A 14,116-nucleotide genomic window follows, 5' to 3' on the forward strand; every position below is an offset into this window, starting at 1 on the left:
TCTGCTGACTGACTCAATGCACCGACTCAGACACCATTAGCATCACAGCAAACACAGTCTCAGTGGTTTATAATGAGCTGTTTTTTTTTTTTTAATTTAATTGAAATCTGCTTTGGCTTCACACCCACTCAGAGAAACCAAACCAACGAGAGGAAGTGGTTGAACTCAAGTGGCACTGTGTTGGAGGAATAAAGAGTATATATATCATGACTGACTGACTCGCTTTGCCTTGACGGAGGCATCCAACAGAAGCTGAGTGTGTGAAATATTTAAAGTGCTGCAGATGTGCGTCAGTGTAGCGTTGTGACCCTTCACATGCAGCACGGAGATCTGAACCTCACCGCTCTCCCGGGAAAAACCTTGTTTATAGATGAGAAGTTAGCAGCTTTAAAGCACACAGCACAGTCTCATAAGGAAGCAAGGAGTCAAAATCCCTTATGTTACAATGGTTTCTCTCTAAAAGCCTCTGACTGGGCCTCTGGCCTTTGGAAAAATCAGCATCCTCTCGTTTATGAAATGAAACGCACCATGAACCACTGGCTCTTTCAATTCCGCTCGGATTAAGCTTTCATTTCGGAGTGCCACATACTGGCAAAAAAATCCATTTCAACGCAATTTCACCTTGAAATGCTTTTCTCTCTGATACATTCTAACGTGTATTCCTGCCATCATTGACAATTTTATCAAATTTAGCGTAAAGTCTTTTGGTTAAGGCAGAAATCAATCCATGCGATGTGTTGTTCGTCTTTTTCAGAGGGAGTTATTGAAATTCTTGCTGCTCGGACACGTCTTGTCGCTTTAATGAAAGCATCTAAAAATTTTGTTCTGCTGCAAGTCAGAGTCTGTACTGCTGTGATAATTTTGGCATCAGTTTTCTTTATAGAAGGATTTAATATCAGAATTAATGTTGTTGTGCAACATGAGACCAATCACAGACTTGTCCGATCTGTCAAGACAACTATTAGGACAGCAAGCACTCACAGATTTTGACTAGCAAGTAGTTTTGTTATTGATCTATAAAAAAAAAAAAGCAAAAATAAATTAAAACATAATTACACCCTCACGCAGCAGATAGTGCTTTCTCATTCATTCAGCTATACTGTAATGGGAGACAGCGAATCCCTGTGAATATGTTGTGGAAAATTCAGAGCAATTAGATTCGCCTTCGCCAGCCTGTTCATCAGGTCGGCTGTGACAAAGCCAATCTGTCACTTCACTGTTCTCCTGAATCCAACAGCACGTCATCACATCTGATTTATTCAAATACTGAACGGAATCTGGGAATGAGATGCATGAAGTGAGCGATTTTGCTGCAGGTGAGTGTGTTGGTTGAGAAATCATTTCTTCATTTGCCTTTTAATATGATTTCATGAAGCTGGGGAAATTCACACATTAGGTTTCTAACACTACGTGTGGGATATTCATTGGTTCCTTTATTGTTTTGCTCCAGCGTTTTCTTTCTCATGCATGAAGGAGCTAAAGAATCCCACACACTGTTGATTACTTGCATACTTAATCAGCGAGTAAAGAGATCAACAGTGTGTGGGTTTCTGTTGTTGTGTGCATTGTCAATTTGCGCATTCCAAAAGGAAGTCTAAATAACACCGAGGTTTTTGTGCTTGGCAGAGGTGGAGAAATCGGTGCACTGATAATGTGGCAGGGATAAGGGACGGTGATAAAAGCTTCTGGCAGAGGTAAAATTAAAAACCGTAGACCGTAACCGTGTACGCGAGCTGCTAAAAGACGGAGGTAAAACCAAATTAAAACATACAGTGCTGTGATCAGAAACACAAGCATCAGAACACGCCAAGCCAAATAATGTTAAAGCAAAAGACAAGATCAAGAGTACGCCCCTGACAATGAGAGGACCAGGTCGCTGAGAGATCCATTAAAAGAATCAGTCAAGGATAAAAACTCAGCACTTAAACTGTTAGAGGTGCAGCAGACATGAATATTAAAATCATCTCACACAATATATTTGGCATGAGGCAGCAGGGGAGACACAGGTCATCTGGGAATGTAAATAATTAGATGGTGTGACCTTACAGGGACAGAGAGGATCATTCTGTCATTGGTCACAACAGAAATGTTTTTTTTTTTTTTTTTTTTTAAATCTCAGAATGACCCTCATCCATTATAAAACAGGCTTTTCTGAGAAGGTGTGGAGAGGGTCACGCTCAGGTGCGTGTCACGGAGAATTAAAAGCTACAAAATGAACAAAGTTTGAAACCAGTTTCTTGGTTCTGTGCTTATTTGGAAGGAGGCTGTCAAGTTCGTAGAGATCCTGCCTCGTCCAGAACCAGTCAAAGTTACTGAGGAAATCAAATCCTGCTGCCAAACAGATGATTGAAACATTCAAAGCTCTTTGAAAAAGAAGGGATGGGGCCTAAACATCACACAGCTTATTGCTAGACTCCCAATTCTGCAGCATCGTGATTGATGTACCTTTCATACCAACCCCCCTCCCCCCAACGTACTATATTAAACATCAACCATCTCTATTCTCAGCTACAACCCACTGTATTTCAGTATGATGAGACTGGAGTAGGTGGATGGTGACAAACTTTAGCGGTAGCTGGAGCGGGGGAGTTGTGGCCTGCTGTCGTCCATTTAAAATTAACGTTGCCCTGCAGCGCTCGCTGCTGCAACTGCTCGCTGTCTAAAAGCAATATAAGACTTTATGGTGTGCAAGAAGTTGATCATGAAAGTTGGTCTCTAAAAAAAATAAAGGTCTAAATAGAGTGATATATGATCTGTAACAGTCATGAAACAATATTTTAAACAATATTTTAACCACTACTGAAATTTCATTTATACATCATGTGACAAATCAGAGCTAGAATGGGTAAAAAATATAACAGAGAACAAAATCTGTCCTGACTGCTCAACACATCACACTGATAAAAATATGAAAGATCATCAATAGTTCACTTGACAAACAACTGACCATCATAATATTTTACCTTTATGTTTTACACAAAGCAGAATGAATCTGTCTCACAACAACAACAACAACAACAACAACAACAACAACAACAACAACAACAACAACAACAGTGACGATTAAGGTAGGAACGAGTACACAACAAAGAAAAACCTGCCGGTCTGAATACAATCCGACAGCAGAACAGTCCAACAAAATATTCCCTTTGTAAGGTTTCAAAATGAAAAACTGTTGTTGAAACTACATAATAAATGTGTGGTAATTTCTGCTGCTTACATTTGTAATATAAAATTTATTCTATCTTTGGGGTTCAATCAATTAAACCTGGACTTACTCTGAAAAGGCTGCAAACAACTAAAAGCTCAGCAGACATTTTTACTTCTTTAGTGAGCAACAACTGTGACACTGAAGGCTAAAGCTCTTATCGAGGGCCAGCGTTATCTTTAAACGTCCAGTGACAAAAACAGCTGTGTTTTAATTAAACTGAAATAACTTAACGACAGTCAGCATCTCTGATTATGCTTTGCAGCTGGCATGAGACACGTTATAAACTGCGGTGAAAGAGAATCAAAAGGCGGGAGGCAGAAGCGTCGCCATATTCATTATCTGTCAGTATCAGAGGGCTTTCATCAGTGTGGAGGTACCTCTATAATGAAGCTGAGCACTTACTGTACATGGACAGGGCCGCTGAGCACTGAGAAGACAAAAGATACACTCAAAGGAATGAAGCGAAAAAGAGGGAGTGAATTAACTTGTGAATTAACAACCAAAGGTGGCAACTGTGGCTCAGAAAAGCAGGTTTGGGACTCAGAGATCACCAGTTTGAATCCCTGGACCAGCATGAGGAAAAAAGGATGGAAAGCCTTGAGCAAGGTTAGCTGCCTTGCTCAAGGGCGTATGTGTGTGCTCACTGGCCCTAGCATTTATGTTCACTGCTACTTCACGATAAAGAATTATTCTTCTTTGTCTGAGAGAAAAAGACACATGTATGTCTATCAACAGCTCTACAGATCTGACAGAACTGACACCCCTTTTTCCACACGGTGCCACCTCCCTTTAACACCAACTCAGAGGCGTAACACTCCACAGCCGTGACTGGTAACTGTGAAAACACTGAAAAAAAAATAAACAGTGATAAAAACAGTTTATTTCTACAAACTTGTGGGTTATCGCTTCAACATGGCAGCACTCTAAAATGTCTTAAACTGTGCTGGAAAACCACCGAAATCCTGTGAGTTCTCATGCGTTTCTGTACATCAGCAGAAAAGAAGAATAAACAGTAAGAGTTTACCTTATTTATGGAAAAGCAGGAAAAAAAATGGAGGAGAAATTCTAAATTTAGATAAGACGGTGGATGGCTTGATAAGCGAACCTGCAGAGGGAGCTGGAGAGAAATGAACTTGATAAAGGTGAGGTGAAGTTCAGGTGAAACATGGCACTGAACTACAGCCTGATGCCCTGGATTATGAGATAACAGCTGCTCTCACTCACAACAAACACTTTGCTATTTGCTTCTTTTTGCTATATTTTTCTAGCAAATGATTTTTTTATTCCAGTCATAAATATCAAACAAAAGCTTATATAAGTTGTTTTCAGATTTCTTTTTTCTCACAAAAGTTTGTTTTGAATAAAATCTGCCTTGTTCATCCGACTGTACAGTCTGCGATACAACACTCCACTGCTGCCTGAGGTAATGAGTAATAATGATTGGATGATGAAAGCTATTCACACACACTGAAACCACCTTTACATTTACTCTGAGTGTGTGTGATGGCTCATTTACATAATTTAAGATGCACCTGAACAACAGAAGGACCTGAGAGGAATCTTCTTGCTCTCTATTCTTAGTTTTCCTTTTTAGGTTTTCTTTCTCCGTAAATTTAAAAACAATAATTTCTGTGTAATCACACAACACAGGTGAACCAGAGACATTAACACATATAATCAGTGAAACATAATTGCCCACGTAAACTGAATTAATGCTGTGCGACGGAGGAGACCAGCAGTAGTCCCAAGCAACGTGACAGACTACAGCTTGTTTACTCTCAAGTAGAACAGGAGAGACAACAGGTTTCTGTCACGCGGCATTCGTTCGGTTTCTGCAGTTAATTCAGTTTCATCCGTTTCATTGATCACGTCTGTTCGGTCTCAGAGTTCTGGTCCAACGAGCCGTTTACCGACAGGCCCTTTCCACAGCACACACAACGAGCCACTGGACTGGAGATGAGTTACGGGACTTTAACGCTGAATGACTTACTTACTGAAACTCATACTGGTCTGCACCTCGCTGTGTGTGCATGTTCTTAAAGGCGTAAAATAGATGCACCAGTTAAACCCAGGAATAGAAGCACAACTGGAATTAACATTCATCAGAAGGTTTGGACCATGCAAGACAAAAATGTCTTCAGTAAAACAAATCAAACAGTGATTTACAAAACAAGCTGTCATACATGTTTCCTTTTCATCTACGCATTTTTTAAATGAAAAGAAAGAAAAACCTTATGTTAAATGGACAGTTATGCAGCCTTTTGTCTTTAAAAACTGAGTAAGTGAAATGCAACACGCCTCTGCACTGTTTTCTGTGTGGGATTTGATTTTAACATGGCTGTATTTGTCTGTTGGATTTGATTTCAACGTAGCCTTTTGAAATCTTCCGTACAAATGTATGCTACATGTGTGTAAAAGCTCAGAATGAGAATAAAACCCCTGCGTGTTCTGGTTGTCAAAACTATGAAGGACTTAAAAACATTTTTCACGTTCCATCAGACGTGTCAGTTTGGACGAAGCACAGCGAAGCTTCATCATCCACAGATATACATTAAAAAGTTGCTGTCACAGCCGTAATGCATATCAGCCGTTAAGGGTGACAGATTTTTTTTGAAGACATGACGCTGTCAAGCACAGTATGGCTTGGAAGAACTACAAAGGCAAACAGGGTGGAACATAGATAGCATATTAATTCTCACTTCTGACTACTTCTGCCTTTAAAGGGAGAACTACACTACTGTGCTTCCAGAGTCAAGGATGGTGCAAGACTGTAAGTATGTTTTTTTTTCTGCAATAAGATTTACTTTATCTAAAAGTATTAAGTCTTGGAAAACCTGCTGTAGAGAAAATTATTTTGCTTAGCAGGTGTTTCCCTTTAACGTGTGAGATGATTAAGTCTCACATAAACTCAGATTGGATGCAAGGGAAAGTGCATAAGCCTGGTCTGTTGGAATTTAAATGCAAATTGTAAAAGGCTGAAATCCTATATTTTTTTTCAAAAGTGAAACTAAAAGAAGCAGGTGCAGTTTTAATCCCAAACTTTGTCTCAGCTAAATTTACACAATCTGAGATCACGGTCACCGCCTGAGAGCATGTATCCACACAAACGTATTCCAGGGAAAATCAGCTGTCTCTTAGCTCTTAAATCCTCACCTGAGGACACGTCGTTTGTCCCACAAGTCAAGACTGAAAATCAAAACATGAACATGACTTTGCCTCCCAGACTTTTCCAAAATGGAGCAATGTGCTTGGCATCTTATAAACGGCTTCATTTCTGAATTCCTTTTTTAAACTGACAGACTGTTGCATAATTTTGTTTTTTCTGCCTGTTCTTATGCAACTGGCTTTATTCAAGACTGACAGCTTCATTATTTCTAAAATAACTTTAGTGTTTGAGCACAGCACCAATTTGTGAAACGGCTTTGAAAACTGACAAAAAAAAGCTTGTTTCTTCTTATTATTTTGAGCACATGTGCTTGTCTAATTCAAGCTACAGCCTAAAGAAGACATTGATGAATAACTCCTGTGGGGATCAGAGGTGAGAGCAGAGAAGGGGGGTGCTTCCTGTAGGTGCCTCATGTGAAACAGCTCTTACTTATTAATTGGCTTCCAGGATTTTTTATTGATATTTACATTTCAAAGGTTCCCAGCAGCTCCTGATTCCTGCTATGTACGCTGTAAGTTCACCTGGACTGCATGTGGGCATCCATTAAATCCAAGAACCGCTCCTACTTGATACCTCCACTGTTCCAGTTTGGCACTGGATGAAAAATGAGCCACTGTTATCGCTATTATTATTATTAGATGCAAAGACAGCAGCATAACAAACAACCTGTAGTAGCACATTTCACCACTGACAACTGCGTTTAGTTATTTTGAGTTTCTCCTTTTTATTGTTGCAGATGTCTCAAGATGTGAGAGAAACGCAATCATAGACCTTATTGTATTGCTCCACGTTACCTGCATTTCCTTATAATACGGGCAAATAAAAGCCTTCTTCTTGATGTACTATTCATTTAGCCTCAATTCCTTTTGACAAATTGAAATTTATGTGATGATGTAATGAATATGATTTGAGCTCAGTATAATTTCCTTTCGGTTCATGGGTTTGATACTAAGCCAAAGCGAGTTTACCCTGCAGGAAATATTTTTAAAGCAACGTGACATTGTTTGGGAGAATCATCTCTCAGGTGATTGTATATTTTGCCTTGTTAAGCTTGAGAGCACGCTCAAGCTCCTTAAGGAGGAATCCCAAAAGAGGCCTCAAGGCTGAGATCCACAGAGAAATGGTAAAGTTCTGAGAAAACACATTGTTAGTCTCTTTTCATGGGATTTGACGACAGTAAGAAAAATATATAGCAAAACCAGCTTTCAAAAAATATGAATGCAGGAAAAGTCTACAGATAACACAATGAAAAGAAAAAATGCAAGGATAGCTGCAAAGACGAGTCCATGAATGGATTAGTTGATTGACATTAGATTAATATGGAACTATTTTGATAATCAAATAACTGTTTTTTCTGTTTTTACATAAAAACAGCAAAAAGAATTTGTGGCTTTTCTTTATCATACATGATAGAAAAGTGGTATTTGTTTTGTCTGAAATCCAGATATTTAAAGATGTCACCTTAGAAAGAAATTTTTTTACTATATGCTGGCATTTTATAAACCAAGCTACTACATATTTGAAAACTTTGATTTAGTTTCTAAATACAAGCAACATTCCTCACACAAATACTGCAACTTTTTTTTTTACTGAATAGAAAGAAAAGTGACTTTGTGGCTGATTTAATAAAAGACGACCACTGATGTACGTTCAACATGTACATCATGTACATTACAGGCTTTGTGAAATAAGGGGCTGTGTGTATACGTACAAAAGCATGCACAGATATACTCTACACAATACACACTATACACTATATACAACACCCTATGCACAGTTTGCGATGCTGATGGACCTGTGGCCCTGAGCGAGCAGCCTTTCAGGTGTTGAGAGGCAGACGTGTCAGTTGCTACTGGCAGAGTCTGACCCTGATGTCTTTGCTCCTGCTGTGCAGCTTTGGTAACCCCACTGTGCACTTATCCCACAACCACGAGAGAATCCATCCTCCACAGACTATAGGTTGAAAGGAGCTTTTTAGAATAGTTTGTCATCAGAAGGTTTGGACCATGCAAGACAAAAATGTCTTAAGTAAAACAAATCAAACAGTGATTTACAAAACAAGCTGTCATACATGTTTCCTTTTCATCTACGCATTTCTTAACTGAAAAGAAAGAAAAAACGTTTGTTAAATGGACAGTTATGCAGCCTTTTGTCTTTAACAACGGAATAAGTGAAATGCACGCCTTTGCACTCTGTTTTCTTTGCCGGGATTTGATTTTAACGTGGCTGTATTTGTCTGTTGGATTTGATTTTAACGTAGCCTTTTGAAATCTTCCGTACAAATGTATGTATGTGTATGTAAAAAAAAATGTGATTAGCAAATACAAAATGAGCCTGATTCACCGGAAAGCCCCTGTTGATGGTGTAGTTTCCTCTTTCCTGTGTGTGTGTGTGTGTGTGCTTTCCCTGCCTGACACTTAAAACGTTTGGGAATCAACCAGCTCAGAGGACTTATACTGACACTATCCAGCCAGAGACCGAAGGATTTTTGAGTCAATCCCCAGCCAGTCAAAAAAAAAAAAAAACCCAAAAAAAACCAACAACTCTGGACTCATGAAGGGACCCCGGGGGCAGAGCAGTCACTGCGATTAGCATCCTGTGTGCACTGTCACAGGAGACAAACACCCTGCTGTGTGTGCAACACTTCAGAGGGAAAATGTCTGAAAGACGCTTAAACCCTTCAATCACCCCAGACTTTTCAGACTTCCTCGTCGTTCCTGTGAGACAGGACTGAATGTCTTTTCACAAATAGCAAATGATTGTGATTTTTAAAAAAAGAAAAACATCAAATGATTTTCCCAGACCAATCAACAACACCCTCCGCTTGGTCAAAAGGCAGCATATGAATCACAGAGGACAAAAAATTAAATACGCAAACACTTTGGGTGAATTAAGCCTAAAAGACTCACCATAACTGGACTTAAAAACACTCACCAGCGTAATTACGCTGGGATTTCCAGAGAAAACACTCATGTATTCTGGCTAATATGTTATGTTTGAATGCAGTCTTAGCTGTGCAGCTGAACGGGGTAAAAAACAAACAAACAAACAAACAAACAAACAAACAAACAAACAAACAAACAAATAAATCAGAACACAAAACATCTCCACTGTCTTATAATGACTGCGGCGAATAACATAAAATGCAAAAAACGATCCAGCGAACAAATTTGGTGCCAATAAAGTGAGATAAAAATCAGATTCCTGTTCAGTCTGGACAGTACCTCGAGGTATCTGGTGCGAGCTGTGATGTGTACATGATGTACGGGAGAGCGGAGTGAGACGAGTCACTTCCTGCCAGAGGCATCTTCAGAGATATCACAGTCACGTACAGTTTATCAGGATGGTATATATACATATACATAACTGAAAATCTGTATCTCTAAACAACCTGTTTAGAAAGTTGAGATATGGCGTCTGACTTGGAGAAAAAAAATGCTGATCTCTTCTATAATCATCTGTAATACAAACAACATGAATCTGTCTTTTCCTCTGAGTCTCTGCCCACAGGCAATCGAGAGGCCATCTTACTTCTCCATAGGTAGGCTTGTTATATAGCTATCCCGCTGATCCTCCGCAGACATATTATATATTAGTCACACTGGCCTTGTAGCTATATATGTGAATTAATTTGCTTTCCCGCTGACCTCCCTGGATCACGATGACTGGTCATGACTGAATAAAGAAATCATTACCATCTAAAGTACAGCCAAAGTACTTGGACAGTTACGTTTTGTTTTTTTTTCTGTGTGTGTCTGGGCTTTGTAGCCAAGTCAGATTAACCTCTTTCACTGCCACTGAGTCACTTCACATGCCCTGGGAACATGACATGGGTGTGGACCTTCTTTTTTTTCAAATCCTTTATGGTACTTAAACGTCTCCAATGTAAATGATCACCTTTCCTAGCTGTTAAATGCAAAGCGTCTTTACTCTCCAGTCATTTATTTAGTTAATGACTTGGATAATACAAAAAAAAGGGACTCACAGTTTTAATTTGAAGGTGTTTGAAAACTAAAGGGATTATGATTATGTGATGAGCATACTGGCACTTGGACTCTGTACCTGACTGTAAAGGAAGTGCTTAAACTTTCCCATTTTATAGGCGTATTTATTAACCTGGCCTATGTTCAGAATTAGCCTTTTAATTGTGCCAACAGACCATGACCGTGGTTATAATTTGAGACTGGCCGATTATCTGTGCACACAGAATTCATGGCACGGCTAAAATTATCAGCGAACTAAACTGATAATAACTGAAGGACTTCCTGCTCACGTCTGGATTTCAGTGAACCCCAGTCAGACAAATTGAAAAGAACAAGTTTATTAATGGAAAGATCCAACAGCCAAGTGGTTAGGCTTCCTACCACATTGGCACAAATCTCCTGAGCAGCAAGTCCCTGTTTGATTCTTGGCGGCCTCGACCGCTTGCTGCATATCATTCTCCTCCTCTCTTTCCCCTCATTTCCTACCTCATCTATCGCTGTCAAATAAAGGCATAAAAATGCCCCCAAAAACCTTGTTTTCTGACAGTGATGAAATGGAGGCGTAGTAGTGCTGTAATGAGGAGTTAATGTGCATTCAGCGATAATGCCAGGAAGAGTGAGCACAACATTTGTGACCATTACATTTTTTTTTTTTTTTCCTTTTTTTGAGTTTGGCCAAAACTGAATCATCTGTCTGCGTCTGTCTCTGATGTTCACCTCAGTTCTGATTAACTCTCCTGTAATTTGTGCTCAAAACTCAGCCCACAATCTACTTTGCAAACCCACAGCTCGTGCAGCTCGTGCACTGCATTGTGAATTTATCTGTAAACCAAAAGTGAGCACAGAGAGCCCAGTAGTCGTAAAGTTTTTGACACTTATCAAACAGTCCCAGCTGTACTGGACCACCTCCACTCTCTGCAGGTTCTGTGCATATAAAACACTGCTATTCTCATGCTGTGTTCACTGTAGGGAAAAAAAAAAAAAAAAAGCCAAAGCCATACCTGTCGGCATTGCAGGCTGTCTGTCATCTCCAACTTCATACTGCCTTCTTGTTACCATGGTGACTTTCATCGGTGCATGAATTGGAATAAAAAAAATGTTCCAGTGTCTATACAACATGTGGGGGAAAAAAAAAACCCTTTCCCCACATTTTGCCATTTACAGGCAGCACAAAGTCAGATTCTTATTCCAAAGTCTTTTCCATTCTGCCTAGAATAAATCTCTTGTTGGGAAAATCTTGTGTAGAAGAATCATGTCTCCTTCAGACTGAAATTTGGTCAGATTTTAAGACTTAAAAATCAGCCCTCAAAAGTTTGTGTGTCTTTGTGGAAGCTTTAAAAAGAAAGGCATTTATTTATTTAGCACTTTTTATGCACAGAAGTAACTCAAAGGGCTTCACTTAAGGCATAAAAGACATTAAGAAATACAGCTGAAGACATTTAAGAAACAAACATTCAGATGATAAAAACGGGCTCAAAAGAAATTCCAAAGATGAAAGTACACAGAAACAAACAGAGAGCCGACCAGTGAAGTGAGTTCAGACGGGTTTATGTCCCAGTTCAGAGGGACCTTGTCCATGAAAACTGCACAGAGACACTTGGCTGGAGTACAAGCCCTTTGGCTGGCCCTGTCTGCTGTCTCCACATCAGTTCTGGACTCTGATGGCAGACTGTTCACCAACAGAGGATTTTGGAGAAGAGAGCAAAAGACGTAAGGCTCCTTTCTCTGTAGCTGTCCAGCTGGACCGAACCACATGTGCAAATATCATGTTCACGCAAATGAAATGGAAAGAGCTTTTTCAAAAGTTTGCTTAACTGCTATTTGTCCAACATATTATTATAAATATTATGTAATTATTCAGATTGTTTAATAAGTCATATTAATAAAGATTCCTGCCAAGTGCTGTTGTTACTCATTAGTAATACAACGACAAAAACAAATAGCTAGAAACAACATCAAACTGTGGACCTGTCTGCATCAAACAACATGAAAATAAGCGTCAGTGGAGACTCCATATTTCTCTGCATAAGTGAATGTTTGTGTGTTTGTATTTTTTCCCTGTGCAAAGAAAACAAAATCAATGTGAAAAAAAGATTAGTTGCAGCCCTACATCAGTCCCCTGTTAGGATGCTGAGGATTAGATATGAGATTATCAGTGCAAGGTTTGACTTGTCTGGGCTAAAATCTTTCAAAAGAAAATGGGTACATATACATATATATATATAATAGAAAAAATGAGGCAGAGCATGAAAAATAATCAGCAAAATTAATGTTCAAAGCAAATAGAGGACGGTACAAGTAAAGGCAATAGAGCATAAACGAACATGGCACAGGGAGCGAAAGGACAATGAATAAATATGCAGGTTTGTAGACGACATTAAAGAGGTCGAGAAAATAAATCAGTGAATTCTGTAAATGAAGAAGAAGCCAAGCGTGAAGTCGGAGGCCACATGTCTTTTTTTCTCTCTTGCACTCTGAGGAGCAGAGTTTGGCTTTACCATTTACCGTCTTCATTAGACAACACAAAAGAAGCAGGAGAGCAAATAAACGTACGCGCATCCACTTCGCTGCACTCGAAACTGTATTCAAATCCATGGAGAAAGTTGGAAAACTCAGCCTTTCTCAGTTTCGCCTCCAGCATCACTTCATTACTTCAAACAGCACAAAACATCACCTGAATGTGAATGTACCATCATAACAATCAAATACCACAGCTGTGTTCTTACCAAGCTTCAAGAGAAGAAATCGTAATTTTCAACTTATCGGACTTTTTGCACAACCGTTTCATAACTACATACTTAACTCCAGTCCTTAGGGTGAAGGGGTTTCAAGAGATTTGCCCTTTATAGTTCAGAGAACAGGTCTAATAACTTGTTTTGTCCTGCTCCCTGAGGGTCAGTGGAATTAGTTTTCAAACTCTCTTCAGGTGTGAAATAACACAGCTTAAATAGAGGCAGGACAGGGACCTCCATCTGCACTTGGGCCTCAGTTGTCCCATATAGTTTTCTTCAAGATGTCAACACCGGCCAAGTAATTCAGAGGTGAACCGAGTGAACAACGCCCCCTGCAACATTTGTGGGAGAAGATGTTGAACTTTTCTTAACAAAAAAACAAACCAAAAAAAAAAAAAGTCTCAAGTGTGTGCGCTTATATAACTGCGATGCTGACAAACTTTTAGTGTGGCTGTATATTTTCTATAAAAATCATACATTTTCTTTCAATGGCAGTTTGAGAATAATACTGTCCTTTTTTTCTAATAATTTTTTTTGGGCAGAGAGAGCCATTAATGTAACTGAGTTGGGTCTATTCACCATTTTCAGATCCCTGTTACTCAGGCAGTAGCTTCTGATGCTGTTCCCTCAGGTGCTGTCTCACTTTTGAAAAGTTGGAAACAAATAATCCAGAACATCTATTATTTGGCACAGCTGAAACAGCTGTGGGCAAACGCTGTTCTAAAAAACACACGAAACATTTGTCAGCGTGACTTTGTACGTGGACGTCATGCCATCTAAAATGGTTTCTAATTACATGGTTCAACAAATCACTTACAGAAGATCATGGCAACTGAAAATGTTTCCTACAATGTTAAATGTTTTGTTTGGTTTAACTGATCACTGCAGGAACTCATTTAGTTAACTGCTATTTTGAATAAACTACAAATTCGTTACTAAACATTTGCAGGTAATAAAACTCACCTAGTATTTGGATTCATGTAAGATTTTAAAGCGTTTGCATAATTTACAATTACTGTACATT

The sequence above is a fragment of the Toxotes jaculatrix genome, chromosome 7 (assembly GCF_017976425.1).
Source record: "Toxotes jaculatrix isolate fToxJac2 chromosome 7, fToxJac2.pri, whole genome shotgun sequence".
NCBI classification, from domain to species: Eukaryota; Metazoa; Chordata; class Actinopteri; family Toxotidae; genus Toxotes; species Toxotes jaculatrix.